The sequence below is a fragment of the Topomyia yanbarensis genome, chromosome 3, assembly GCF_030247195.1.
Source record: "Topomyia yanbarensis strain Yona2022 chromosome 3, ASM3024719v1, whole genome shotgun sequence".
Taxonomy (NCBI): domain Eukaryota; kingdom Metazoa; phylum Arthropoda; class Insecta; order Diptera; family Culicidae; genus Topomyia; species Topomyia yanbarensis.
The window spans coordinates 2,320,781-2,335,038 of NC_080672.1; the positions used below are offsets into that span (position 1 = coordinate 2,320,781).

The 14,258-nt window shown below is 36.0% G+C and overlaps 1 non-coding gene across 1 annotated transcript; it reads left to right on the forward strand.

Moving 5' to 3' along the window:
• Positions 1-13,237: 13,237 nt before the first annotated feature.
• Trnav-cac (transfer RNA valine (anticodon CAC)) lies at positions 13,238-13,310 on the forward strand. The gene has a single exon. It is a non-coding gene; the product is annotated as a tRNA-Val (tRNA).
• The last annotated feature ends 948 nt before the right edge of the window (positions 13,311-14,258 follow it).

Below are 14,258 nucleotides of genomic sequence, written 5' to 3' on the forward strand. Positions count from 1 at the left end.
CCATGATCGCATATTTGTCCGATTTTCTATGGGATTACCTATCTTTATGGGACTGACTTGTGAAGCTAGGTGTGACCAAAACAGCCCGGAATAACTGTGTTTACTCAAAATAGGCAACAAGCTTTGTTGCTAACATTCTTTGACATAACTATTTTGATTGACAGTGCCAGTTGTCACAAAAATTTGTCTTTTCAGGGCATATGAGCAAATCGCTTGCGAAACCAAGTATTTTTCTCAAAAATTTTGACAGTATTTTGATTGTATCTTAGTTTGATAAAATAGCTATATCACACAGACGGATAGTTAAGATATTTTATATCTAATTGAAAGCAGTAAATATATCTGGAAATATCAGAATTGAAGCACATGAATCAAAATATATTTTTCTTCTTTTTTTGTTTTTCTCATGTAGAAAGGCTATGCAATCACTCTGAACATGATCTACCAAATCCCGGCCCGGAGGGCTGAGTGTCATATGCCATTCGACTCAGTTCGTCGAGATCGGAAAATGTCTGTGTATGTATGTATGTATGTGTGTGTATGTGTATGTGCGAATGTGGAAAACATGTAACCTCTGTTTCTCAGAGATGGTACGACCGATCAAATGAAAGATACAACCTTCCCATCGGCTGCTATTGATTTTTTTTTATTGAATGCACTTCCAGTTCCGGAGTTACGGGTTGAAGAGTGCGGCCACACAGTAAATTCCCATATTTGTATTTTTGATGCCAAATGTCTTTAAAGTGCATGAAACGCTGAAGAATTTTTTTTGGCGAAAATTGACTTTCTCGGACTTTGGCACATCTTTGCCTTTCTCATATAGAGGTTATGCAATCATTCTGGACGTGACCAACCTAATCCCGGAGGGCCAATTTTTTTTTTTGATTAAGCAAATTTTCTTTATTTTAACAAGGGCGTAGCTAGGGGTATGTAGTGAGGGTTTGACCGCCCCCCCCCACATTACACATCACCCTTTTCTACTACCTCCCGTTCCTCCCATTAAGTTCCCCCATCAAACTCCCCAACAGATTCCCCTCGAACGACCATCTCATCCACCCTCTTCAGATCCACCGTTCTCTCATCCCAATCACCTTCACCCAGTTGGCATTCCGAGATGGGCTGGGAGGTAGTTAGATTATGGGTTATTCAACCCTTTCATACACATACCCCCACATGCTAAAATAAGTTAGCTGAAAGACAACATTGAGCTAATGCTGTAAAGCAAATTGAAATTTCGATTTTGAAATGAATACATTACGTAATATGCAATATCCGCATGTACTAAAAATCAGTGAAAATTCTGGATTGAAATGATTTTGAGTTTGAAAAAACTTTAAAATTGAAACTAATTAAAAATTTCTTAAAACGTTGAAAATTTTCGACGGAGTCCAAACCCTCCGGACTGTCCTCCTGGACCCGGCGCTGGTTTCAAGTGTTTCATCGTATGTATGTGCAAATTGCACTGAATATGTAGTAGACATTTTCACCATTACAATCAACATATCCGGCCATGGAATCGTAGTTGGGACATATGGTCGGTGTTAAGTCAGACTGGACTAGGTAGCAAAACATCAAAAAATGAAATAATGATAGCACCGGAGCAACTACATTCAACTTTTGCCAGATTTTAAATATGTATCAATAAATAATAATTATAGCAAAAAATAATTTGAAATGTGATAAAAATGCGACAATTAAATTAGAATCGCGTTGATGTACTAATTAAATCGTATGTGATCGTATTTGGTCGTAGAACACTGACACCCTATATTCATATAAGCTACAAATATTCAAATCATTCAAAATCGAATTTTTGTTTATGTTAGATCATATTTTGCTTCGACCAATGTCGTATGAACATCTTACTAAAATCATTCCCTTCTTTGTAGTACGTATTTTCTTATCACAGAAATGATTGATGGCCTAATAACTGTTCCTAGTTTTTGATCTACTTTACCTACTAATCGCACTTAATCATATATAGTGTTCCGCAATCGTTCAATAGTTATAGATATCGTATATAATGTGAGATTGTGTCGCTTATGCAATCGTAAATATATCCTCTAGAATTGCTTTAATACTAATATTTTTTGCGCTTTACGTGTATATTGTTGTGAGAAATCGTCAATTCCATTAGCTATGTAAGTATATCACCACCAGTTTGGTACGCATATGCTAATTTTGTGCAACTTTCTTCGTGGGAATATAAACGCGTATTATTTAGTTGCAACTTGGATATACCACCAAAAAGCTGGTTGTGTATGTTTCTATTAATAAATCAAATAATTTCTTGTGAAACATAATTTTCATTAGTACAAGTGTCTCTCTAAAAATGTGCATCTTATTTCATTATTAAAATTGTGTTACTACTGACGGATTCCATGAGAAACCGTCCGACCGCAAAATATGAACACCGTCGAATCGGACGAAACTGTGTAGTTGTGGTTGGTTTCTCTGCCAATTGCACGATTTTGACGCAAGAACAATTTTTCAAAAGGGCCTAGACGTTTCTAGGGGCATTAAATTCATTTTTTTGTTCGATTACTGTACTTTAAACAGCAAAACTATCTGAGAGCGAGATATAGGGAAAGAATACTTCTGCATGAAAAAATATACTCTGAAAATTTTGAACAAAAATAAAAATTTGTAATTCACTAAAAATTCAAATTATAAAAAAACTCATTTTTTAATTTTTTTATATTTTGTCAACAAAAACCTAAAGAGAAAAGAAACATTTTGAATATGATTGCATGATGCAGAGCTTATCAGTAAAAACGTTTTTCTAACAATAATTTTGCACATGTTTCACAAAACTGTAATTTTGGAATGGAATTCTAAGTATTATTTTAAATCAAAATACATTTAACAAAAATCTTTCAAAATGCGATAGGTGTCGAGATATTTGGAGTTTAGCTCCAACGGAAACTATTAGTGTGTTTAATTATGCCTTTTATTAAAGTTATTTGCGTTACCTCATCATAAATTGTCAACAATCTAATGTTCATCGTTTTAAAAACGTAAAAGAGACTTTTTGATTAGTATTTTGATCATGGCTTTTAATAGAAAAGTTTTCCTAACAACAACTTTTGACATACTTTTATAATTAATACTTTTTGCAGTCAAAAATACATTTTTCTTTTTGGATATGATTCCAAGCGCCATTTCAAATCAAAATGTTCATAACAAAAAATTTCTAAAATATAGTAGTTCTAAATTTTGTTTTAACAGCACGATTGTTTTGTTTTATTACGACCTTTTCATAAGCGCCTTTCTCCATCGACAACAATAGGTTTTTCAAAAGGCCCATAACATTTCCCGTAACTTTCCCTTTGACATCAAGGCGACATTGTAAACCATTTGAAAGCTACATGAGCACACCCAAAATATGATTCAACTATATAGTTTAATCATCAGATCCTATGATTGAATCATATTTTGATTGTTTTCGTGGAGCTTTCAAATCAATGAATCAGTAACATAGATGAACCGGGAAAAAGTATAATATTTTACAAATATCTCGGAATGAACCATAAAATATAAAAAGGATGAAAATAGCTGCAAACATAAGAAATTAAGTTAATGAAATTGAAAGATAACACTACTTTACAAATTTTGGGGTGATTGCATGAAGTTAAGAAAAAGGTGTTTTCTAAGTCTATTTTGGGTCGCTGAACACGAAAATCATATTCATTTTCTTTTTCAAAGAACCGTTTCTGAGATTTTTTGAAAAACGTGTTTTTGAGCACTTTTTGCAGTTATTGGTCAATATCTCAGGAACAAATCTTCCGAATAACACAATCGACTCACCATTCGAAAGGTATTGATGTGCCCATTCCAAAAATGTATAACATGTTTGGATTAAATATAAATGATTTAGGGTTAAGACCAACCAAAGTCAAAAAAAGTAATGTTTGGTGAAATTACTCATTTTTATTTGATTTTTCATAAAAAAATAATTCGGCAAAAAAAAATCTTTTGGAATTTTCTGTGACAGACAAACTTCTCACGTGAATTTTAAGTCTAAGATCACGAAAATCCGATAAAAACTGGTGATGTTATTAAGCACCGAGTGAAAATTGTTCTGTTTTTGACATATCTCTTTTGGTGTTAAATAAGATTACACTAGTTTACATGACAAAATGAAGTTGCGAGAAAAAGTGTTTTCTAAATTAATTTTAACTAGTTTAACACGAAAATAATACTCAATTTCTCTTTCAAAGAAGCTCGAGTTTAAAAAAAAAGTTTTTCTTTTGCTCATTTTTGGTTTTGCTCTGTTTTTTATTACAGAAAAATGATTTTTTATATTTTCAAAATCTTATGTGATAGATTTTAACAATTTTAAAGTAATCGCGATAAGCTAAAAAGAAAGTTGTTTTCTAACTTAATTTTGGATTGCTGAATACGAAAACAAAGTCTACTTTTTTTAAAGAAGCATTTTCAAGATTTCTTCGAAAAAGGTGTTTTGGGCTCTATCTTAGTTATTTGTCAATACCTCGTTCAAATAGGATCCGATCGAAGCAGTTCGAAAGGTATTGGTATGCCTTTTCCGAAAATGTATAATATGTGTAGATCAAATGTATATTTATTATGATTACAATTGACCAAAGTAAAAAAAAGATCTAATGTTCGACCTTTTTTTAAAAAATGCATAATTCTAGTTATATTTTTATAATAAATCAAGGACAGAAGAAAATTCTTTTAAAATCTAATGAGATAAATAATCTTTTTACATAAATTTTAAGCCAATGGTCACAAAAATCTGATGAAAAATGTAGTTTGTATGAAGCACTGAGTGAAAACTGTAACTTTTTATTTTTCGCACAATCATATTTTCGGCTGAAATAATCTTCTATACTTGATAGTTATTGTTTTTGTTGGCTACTGTCTTCTCGATCTTGCATCCATCAATCCTGCGGCATTTGAATGGTTTTGGATATTTCATTGTGCAACTAAGTGCTCTTTTTAAAATGTGGAAATATTCGTTGGAAAAGTTTTGTTTTGTCTGTGGTGAGTGCATATTTAACAAATTAAAGGAATTTTCGCCTTCTGCTTCAACATGCTTCGCAGCCGATTCTCAGTTCACAGAACGTTACGTGGCCAGTGCTACAATCCTACTGAGTCCCTATAGGGACTCGAATATTTGATGACTGGCTTATGAGACCAGTGCTACATCATCTAAACCGCCGCGCCAGGGCAGGGACTGCTAAAATCATAAAATTTCCATTTCGCTCAATGTGCCATAGCATCAACATTTTTCATCCGATGTCAGTGACATTAGGCTTAAAATTAACGTAAACATATTATCTGTCATCTTAGATTCTAAAAGGTCTGAAAAAAGATTTGTTCTACTGTAAAAAAAATCAATTAAAAATGAGTAACTTTTAAAAATGGTCAAAATGCACTTTTTTTAAACTTTGGACGCTTGCAGCACTAAAAATTTTACATATGATCGACATATATTATATGTTTTTCGAAAGGGCATCTCGGCACCTTTCAACCTGCATATCGACTATATTAATTGGATGATTTTGACACGAAATATTGACTAAAAACTACAAAAAGTGCTCAAAAACGAGTTTTTTGAGAAAATCACAAATTCGCTTCTTTGAACAAAAATGAATATTGTTTTCGTGTTCAGCGACCCAAAATTAGTCTAAAAAACTTTTTCCTGGAGCTTCATTTTTCTTGTAAACTAGTGTAATAAGAGGTGAAGAAAAAAGGAAAAATTGTAGACAAAATGGAAAAAAAGGAAAAACGGAAGTAAAGCTTGAAACGAATGAAAATAATCTGCTAAATTGAAAAAAAACTGAACAAAAAATAAAAAGAATTAAATGAAAATCAAGAATTTGAAAAAAAAAAATGTTAAAGCGGAAACCCAACAGAGCCAGAGTAAAGCGTTATAAATCCATGGTTGTCGGTGGAAATGTAGTCTTACATGTGGACTTACTGTGACACAATAATTAACGTTTTGGTGTGGGTGATAGGCTAGTGATACCACGAAAGTTTCGAATATTACTCTTATATCTAGGTAAATATAGAAAATCTTCGTAACAGCTACAATTATTTTAACCCCCAAACGCATCAACAAATTCCAACATAGTCGATGACATAGTCGCCCGAAAGGTGGCAACCAGTGCAATCGTAGCTCGCTTAAAAATTCTTGAAAGAACGAAAAAAAACCCAATCTCTCCGAGGACGCATCATCAGTTCACGTAAACCGATCTGACCGCGTGCGCTCGCAAAAATTCCAATACTCACTGCTGCTGCACTTCACCGCCGGCAATTACACGCCCGTCCGTTCGTTTGTTTAGTTTTATGTTACTATTTCTGGTTTTTCGCGAGAATAATATTTTAAATTTAAACATTCAACATAATCGTGTTAATAATAGAGCCAGTGGAAAGGTGCGTGTTTTGTTGCGCGGAAGTGGAAAAGAGACAACAACATCATACCGACCGACGATGGAGAATGTAGGTATAGGTTCCCAAGACGAAAATGCACACTGGTGTATAGGTGGCTAAAAAAACTTAAAATTGGAAGGGTTTCTTTCTTCGATCTTTATTTTTCAAAATATGTAACGCAAATCTCAGCTTTTACCGATACGTATCAGAACTAAAATCGTACTTTTTTACACTACAGAAATGTAAATACGTTGTATATAGGGGAAATATTCAGGCGGGGTTTTTTCAATGGCGATTTTTTGATGATTGAATCGACATATCAACATGTTTTTTAATTTGTTCAGTCATCTTTACAATTTTATCATGGAAAAAATATACACTTGGGCAACTTTTGGAATCTTCAATTTTTTTGAAATCTTCAATTTTGATTGACTGTTTGATTAAGCAATCTCTTTACAATTATCTGCCAAAAAATCTTATCAGACGAAGTTCATTTTTTTTTGGCTTATAGGGTATTAAATAAACAAAACTGGTTGCCTTGTTATGGCGATATTTCAGTAACCCTCCAGATGTTCGCAAATGATCCATTGAACGAGCAGTTGCTGATGCCTTAAGACTAAGATTTCGCTAGATTTTCAGAGCAGTATACTACTGATCAACTAGAAACCAACATTGAATGCATTATTCACGAAATTTCCCCAGATGATCTTGAAAACGAAAAAAACCTTTTTAGGAAGAATTCCTCAAAATAACCGTGTGTAAACGGGCCTTCTTGAAAGTGGACGTTAATCGTAATCTTACGTACTATTTTAAATATAGGTATACGAGGTAGAATCATTTATTAATAATAAGTTAGATAGGATTAAAAACAAATATTAAAACAATCGAGCAAGACGGCACAGCGATCGAATAGCAAAACTTTGCTGAACACACCGTAATTAGGTAATGTTGTTCAGCAATTTTGTCCCGTTCAGTGCGATTACCATTCAAAATTTTTACTCACTGGAGCAAGGAATGCTTGAAACAGCGACTTCCGTGCTTCAATAGATCCACCCCTGACAGGCTCGAATCGGTGGCCACACCGTCGATTGCAACTTTGTGGGCTGATATGTAGACGCGGTAGTCATTTGTTCGTTTAAGGCAGGATATCACATTTTTGGATTTACCTGGGGAACTTTTAAGATATCGGTAGCGGTTGAATATTTCTGCGTCCATTCTTTCGAAATTTTTATCTATGAAGAAGCTTAGATATGGTCCGCTGAGTTGAATGTTTGTGATGTTTAATGGGAAGTCGGAGATTTCCCATTAAACATAAATTATTTAGTGTCGTTCGAAGCATACGACAGAAATATTTAATGACGAGTCAGGGGACAGTGATGCAAAATGTGATCACCTATTAGAAAATGCCAAAAAGCATCCTTATTTTGCTTGCTCGTGTAAAAAGATGTGTGGGTTATGTCTGAGACATAATCGATGTGTAGTGACGGCACACGTACTGGTAATTGAAATCTAAAGATAAGCACAGCTCCTAAAAATTGTCTCATTTGTATATTGGTGTTAATATACAGTATCCTGAATAGATGTTCCGTAGTTCACAAGAAATAAGCGACAATGAAACATGAATGAGCTTCGATCGAATTATTTGGAAATCGGGTTTTCGGTGTTTTTTTTTTGATAAGTTTCCAACTATCGGAAATTAATATAATGGGGCTCTTGGACACCACTGAAGTAAAGGGCCCCTAGAATTAAGCAGATTACAACTGAGTACATTGGAAGCACCATTTACGAACTAAATCGGGCGTTCGCAAATTGAAATAATTCGTAAAAAAATGTTCGTTATTTGATATTGAGTTCGTAAAAAAAGTTCGCTTCACATTCTTATTGCAAATCGTTTCGTCAAAGCAATTCACAAAATTTAATGAATATAACATAACAATACGGACATTTTTGGAACGGGCTTGACGAGTAGATAATGGAAACGGAAGTTTGGGTTAGAAATCCTCTATAACCATACCCATAAGAGTATTTTTTAAATTGACTTGACGAGTAGATGACGGAAATCGATGAATGATATCATTTTGAAGACCGGTTGAGCTAAATTTTCTGTAACCGTACCATAACTATATCTATACATATAGATCCAATAGGGGGACCTGGGGCTTTTAAGACCATTGGGGTAATTTGGACCCCCTCGATTTCTTAGAAAATTGTAAGACTTTCTGACTGTCTCACATATTTATGGATCCGCTATTCTGAAACATTAATTTTGACAGATGAATCGCATTCAGCAGTATTTTTTAAGAAAGGAGATACAACGTGTTTCATTTTTTCGCCATCCTCAAAACAAAAATCATTATAATGGTAATACCGTCACCACACTGATTAAAGTCACAAATGAAAGTGAAAAAATAAGAGGTAAGTGTTTTGGAAAGCTCCTATTTTCTGGAATGATTTTTGTTTGAGTGAAAACAGATATTTTCAAAACGCTCACCACTTTTGTGCGAAATGAGCGTACGGGGTTATTCGGGCCCTCTATTCAATCAACCACCGTGCAGCGGCTTGCGGCTACGATTGCACACACAACAGCAAAGAAAATACATGACGCACCAATCGACAGCTGTGACTAATCAGATTAAGTTTTAGTAACGCAATTTGTTTCTCCAATAAATATTTCACAGCAAAGCATATTTCCATTGTAAAAAATAAAAAAAATGATGGTCTGAATTGCACCGTAGAGAGGTCCGAATTACCCCTACATTGTAAAAGAATGGAAAAGCGAAATGGAAATGGGCTTTTATGGCATCAAAATGTAGCTGAGGTTTCAAACTAACAAACTAACAACAACCTTCGACCGATAAATTTTTTCAAGGGCAATTTGCTTAGGTAGGTCCGAATAGCCCCGGGTTCCCCTACATAATTTTCCCATTCTGGAAATACTTATATTGTTGAGGTTATAAATAATTTATCTTAGCCGGAAGTCGTCATCTTGGTTTACAAAATGGCTTCCGACATCGATTTGCGTCAACTACTTGTTAATCCCAATCTGAAGCTACGGTCATTGTTGAGGTTATAGAGAGTTTACCTGAATCGAAAATCGCCTTTTTTGATTTTAAAATGGCTTTAGACACCGATTTCCGTCGTCTACGTTCGGAGAATATATTGTTGAGGTTATCGACAATTTACTTAAACTGGAATGACGCAATTTTGGTTCTCAAAATGGTTTCCGACATCGATTTCCGTCATCAACTTTATTCCGAAAATATCCATATTTCTATGGTTATAGTAAATTTATCCAATCAGGAAGTCGCCATCTTGGTTTTCAAAATGGCTTCCCACATCGATTTTCGTCATCTACTCATCAACACCGTTCCAAAAATACCCAAATCGTTAAGGTTCTAGAGGATTTACCAAAGCCGGAAGTCGCTATTTGGATTCCAGAATGGCTTCAGCCATCCATTTATGTCATGTACTCATCAACCCGAAATACTCAACTTTTGTTAGTAATAGATAGCTAAGAATCTGTTGTTGAATTGTATACAACTTCATACTGCACGTACTCAAACTTTTTTTCGAACTTGGTTCGCAAAAAAAATTTCATTATTTCGAATTTAGTTCGTAAAAAAAGTTACGTAAATCGAATGTTACGTAAAAAATAGGTATCAGTGTATAATAAAGCACTATATCACAGAATTGAAATTGGCATATCATTTTTTAAATCAAGGTTTCTAAAATGGGATACTTTGTAATGGAAATTGAAAATATAATAAGATATCTGAAAGGTACAAATGTGCGTTGTGTTTTCCTTAACAGCATCTGTATGATTGAAAGTGCAGTTACCAGCACACTAACAGAACTAACAATAGTAATTCAACTTCCATAGTTATAAGTTGAAGAGCGATGAGTTCCTTGGTCAAGAGGAGCATCGGATTAACCGTAAATACAATATAATTGAGCCCGAAATGTTAGTTAAATTTCTGTGTGTAGTTTTGAACATAGAAGTGACCATAAAATTTAGCTTGCACCTCTCATGAACCCGACATTATTCCATCACGAACTTGGAAAACTGCACGGGTTAGGGCACACAACCGTTTCGAGAGTGTCAGATATTTTAACTCCAATAATAAATTTGATGCTGTTGCAAAATACAAGCCGTATTTCCCCGAAATAAGTCTTTAAAACGGTTTCTTGTGGTTTTACAGTGCTTTGGCCAAACTGCCTGGAATTTCAGTGGATTGAAAAGTACTGGATAATTTTGAAACAATAGCTAAATCGATCAGGTATGGCTAAAAATGATATGAAAATATAACGAAAGTGGAAGAAATCTGAAGCGAGAAGTTGCAGAAAGTTAATGAGTGTTATTAAGAGAATAAAGTTTTTATTCGTTTATGAAAAAAAAGAATTTAGCCCAACTAAACATTCAGGCCTGTTTGTATATATTGCATATCATCCCATTAATCTGTTTCCTAGTTTGGATAACGATTTATCTCTGGATGATGTTCTCTACGTAGTGCAATAAATTCGTGCCCAACCTTTAGCACTAATGGGAAATAACGTCGTATAAAATCACACATTATATAAACTACAACAATACCACCCAGTTTGATGTGATCTGTGTTAAGCCAAAGAGGACCAAGTGCCTTTTTGGGATACATGTCAAAAAACGCTATTGCACAAAATGTAGCACAAGAAACGTCCACATTTGCACGTGAAAGACACAAAACCTGGAATTTGCGTTTCGACTTCGTCTCATCAGAATCCGACACTAGCATAGTTAGTGACAGAACTGAGCGAGCGTCGAATTGATGCGCACGTTTCTTGCTGCAGTGTAAGTATTAAAGGTAAATTGCAGAAGCTGTTCATGTCGAGTGTGTAATACCATGGCTCATAATTTTTCTTTGTGTTTGTCATCAATCCGTATACTGAGGTGTTTGGGAGAAATTGAAATCATTTTGATTAAAATCGGTTTAATCTCACAAGATTATATTTAGATGAAATTTCCACACAGTATCTGCTTCTAATGGTTTTGGCCGACTTTTCCACGCACTCGACTCACTATGAAGCGCCTTCCTTGCCTTGGTATATTTGCACACGTTTATATGCATACCTTTTTATACAAGACCAATTTGACGCGAAAATGAGACCAGCGAACAGTAAATAAAATACGGAACACCTTACCGAGACTGACTGGGTGCTGATGCGCCGGGTTATTGGGTGATGTAAACTGGATAGGACAGGGACAGGACAGGACAGACGTAGGCGGCAGCGTTTTCTGTGCGAGTGATGATGAGCCGATTTAGCCGAGTATTTATTACTGGGGGGAGACCAAGGCGCATCAGTAGCAATATGTACTACTATACTTTTCGATACATCTATGTAGCTGGTGCATCTACCAGGGTTGAAGTGACAGGAAGACTACAACATTTATGGTGTAATACTACAACCCGGCATGCAATCTGTGATTATTTCAAGCTGCCGACTCAAGCGCGAAAGTGGCCGAACGATCAGACATATATGTACAGCTAGTACACCTTGCCCTTTACGGTTAGGAGGCATGTACAGAAAGGATTCCTCACTGTGGTGGCGGCGACAAAAGATCGCGAGAGGCCGCAGCTCGTCAATCGTCACTTTTCTTGTTGCCGATTGCCAACTGCCGACGACGACGACGACCGACGCCACCGCCGCGCCATTCGAACGTTGAACAGCCGCTGACAGGAGGGAACCCCACCCGCACCACATACTATACTACCATATTACTACGAGCGTGGTTCAACAGCAGTTCAAAGTTTCAGGTTAATAAGCAACATGGTTGCGAGCAAGCAAACAGGCAGATGATCATCTCACCAATCGCCCGGGTGATGATGATGTTTTGCAAATGGGTTCTGGCCACACCCGACATCTCGGGAAGTGTCTATGCGGCGGCGTTTGTGGTAATGCTCTCCATATAACATATACCTTCGTCGAACGCACTTATTCTGGCCGTAGGGACCGGTTAAATAGCGCAAACGGTGGCGACTAGACGACCAGAAATGATTGTCTATTAATAATCTGTAAATCATATAAACGGTCCCGGCTTTTGAGGTGCAAAACGAACCGTGTTTTGCCGCGTTCGGCGCGAGTTGGCCGACGCTCGCTACGGAGATGATCCTATGGGGCGCGCGCGGCAGAACTTTGGCCAGAGTGAAACGTGGTTTGTTTATTTTTACCCGAAGCGAATCTGTTTATTAGCTGGTGAGCTATGAATTGTAGTATCTTCGTCATATTTTTGGATCTACTTGCTTTGAAAGTTCGAAGAAAGAAATAGAAAAGAATGTTTCGGTTCGTGCGTTGTAGCAAAATTAGATCTGCGTCAACGGTGTGGAATTTATCCCGCAGGGTTTGTTTCGGAAACGAATAGGAAAGTCAGAGACCGCAGCGGTTTGCCTTGTTTGGTTTTGTTATTTGATGATACTCTCTAGCATAACAACCAAAAACTCCAACAAACTGGAACGATAATACGAACTTATTTCAAACAAGTGATTGGGCTATCGAAAATATTTCAATTTAGTAAATATTTATGTACATTGATATAGTCGTTGCTTCAGCGTGCAATTGTATCAGAGTTCAATTATATTGTCGAAATTTTTATTTCAACTCGCGAATACGCACGAACGTTTAATTTTCATCAAATGATTGGAGTTCTTGGAGTGCTGCATCTTCCAACAGAAATGCGAAATATTTACTTCAAAAAGTTACATTCGCTTACCCCTATCGTAACTTATACCGGATAGCTAGCTCAAGCGTTAAGACTATATAAAACATATAGTAACTTTTTTGGTGATAATATTTCAACCTCCAGCAAGTTTCCGTAGTGTAGCGGTTATCACGTCTGCTTCACACGCAGAAGGTCCCCGGTTCGAGCCCGGGCGGAAACATCCTTTTTTACTAACTAATTTACTTGTGATATTTCATTCTCAACAGCAGTTTATTGAAATATTAAACGGAAAACGACTGGGAAAAGCAGGAAATGGTCCATTGGTGACAGAAGCAGTAGAGTTTTATCGATAAAAAAAGATAAAATATTACAGAGATTAGTTGTGGAATTTGAGTTTCGTAATCGTCTCATCAGAATCCGACACTAACTTAATGACAGGACTAAGCTAGCGCCGGTTTGACGCTAGCTCCAAAAACGAAAACACTATTTGTGTTTCTGAGCAAACCCTAGACTTACATGATGTCCCGCGTATTCATGTTTTAATGCAAGGTTTTCGAAATAAAGACACCCCGGCATGTCAGGATATTTAAAGGATAGAAATAAGAGAAAAATGCGTTGCCTTTCTCAGTTGTGATTGCATGACGTAATCTGCAGTTAGCAGTTAGCTGACAGAATTAGAACGTGGTAATCTGATCTTTATAGTTGCATGACGTTGTTTGATGTTGAAGATTTCCTTAGTCAAGAAGAAAAAATAACGAGGTCAAGCGGGTTACCACCCTCCGATAAAAATTTGTAATTTTTTTGTGTGTCTGTTTTTCTTAATGCACGCTGAAAAATTGCGTCAAATTGAAGTTGACCGATTATTGATCGTAACACCGTTTAGTTGTATCAAAAACGTCGCTGTCGTCAGAAGGCGTGATAAATATTAAAACGAGGGGTTTATGATGAGGATCTACTTTGGTTATAGATATCGTTCGATCAATCAGCTCGAACACGTCCGTGGCGTGGACGACGGCTAGATCGAGGGTCCGTCCATTCATGTTGAGCAGCTTTGATGCAAGCCACCAGCGTACAAAGTTTCTGTAATTGCAGTCTCTTGTTCTGATGTTGCATTTTCAGGAAACTAGCACTTATAATCTTCATCAAAAATCCACTGAAGATGAGCGAG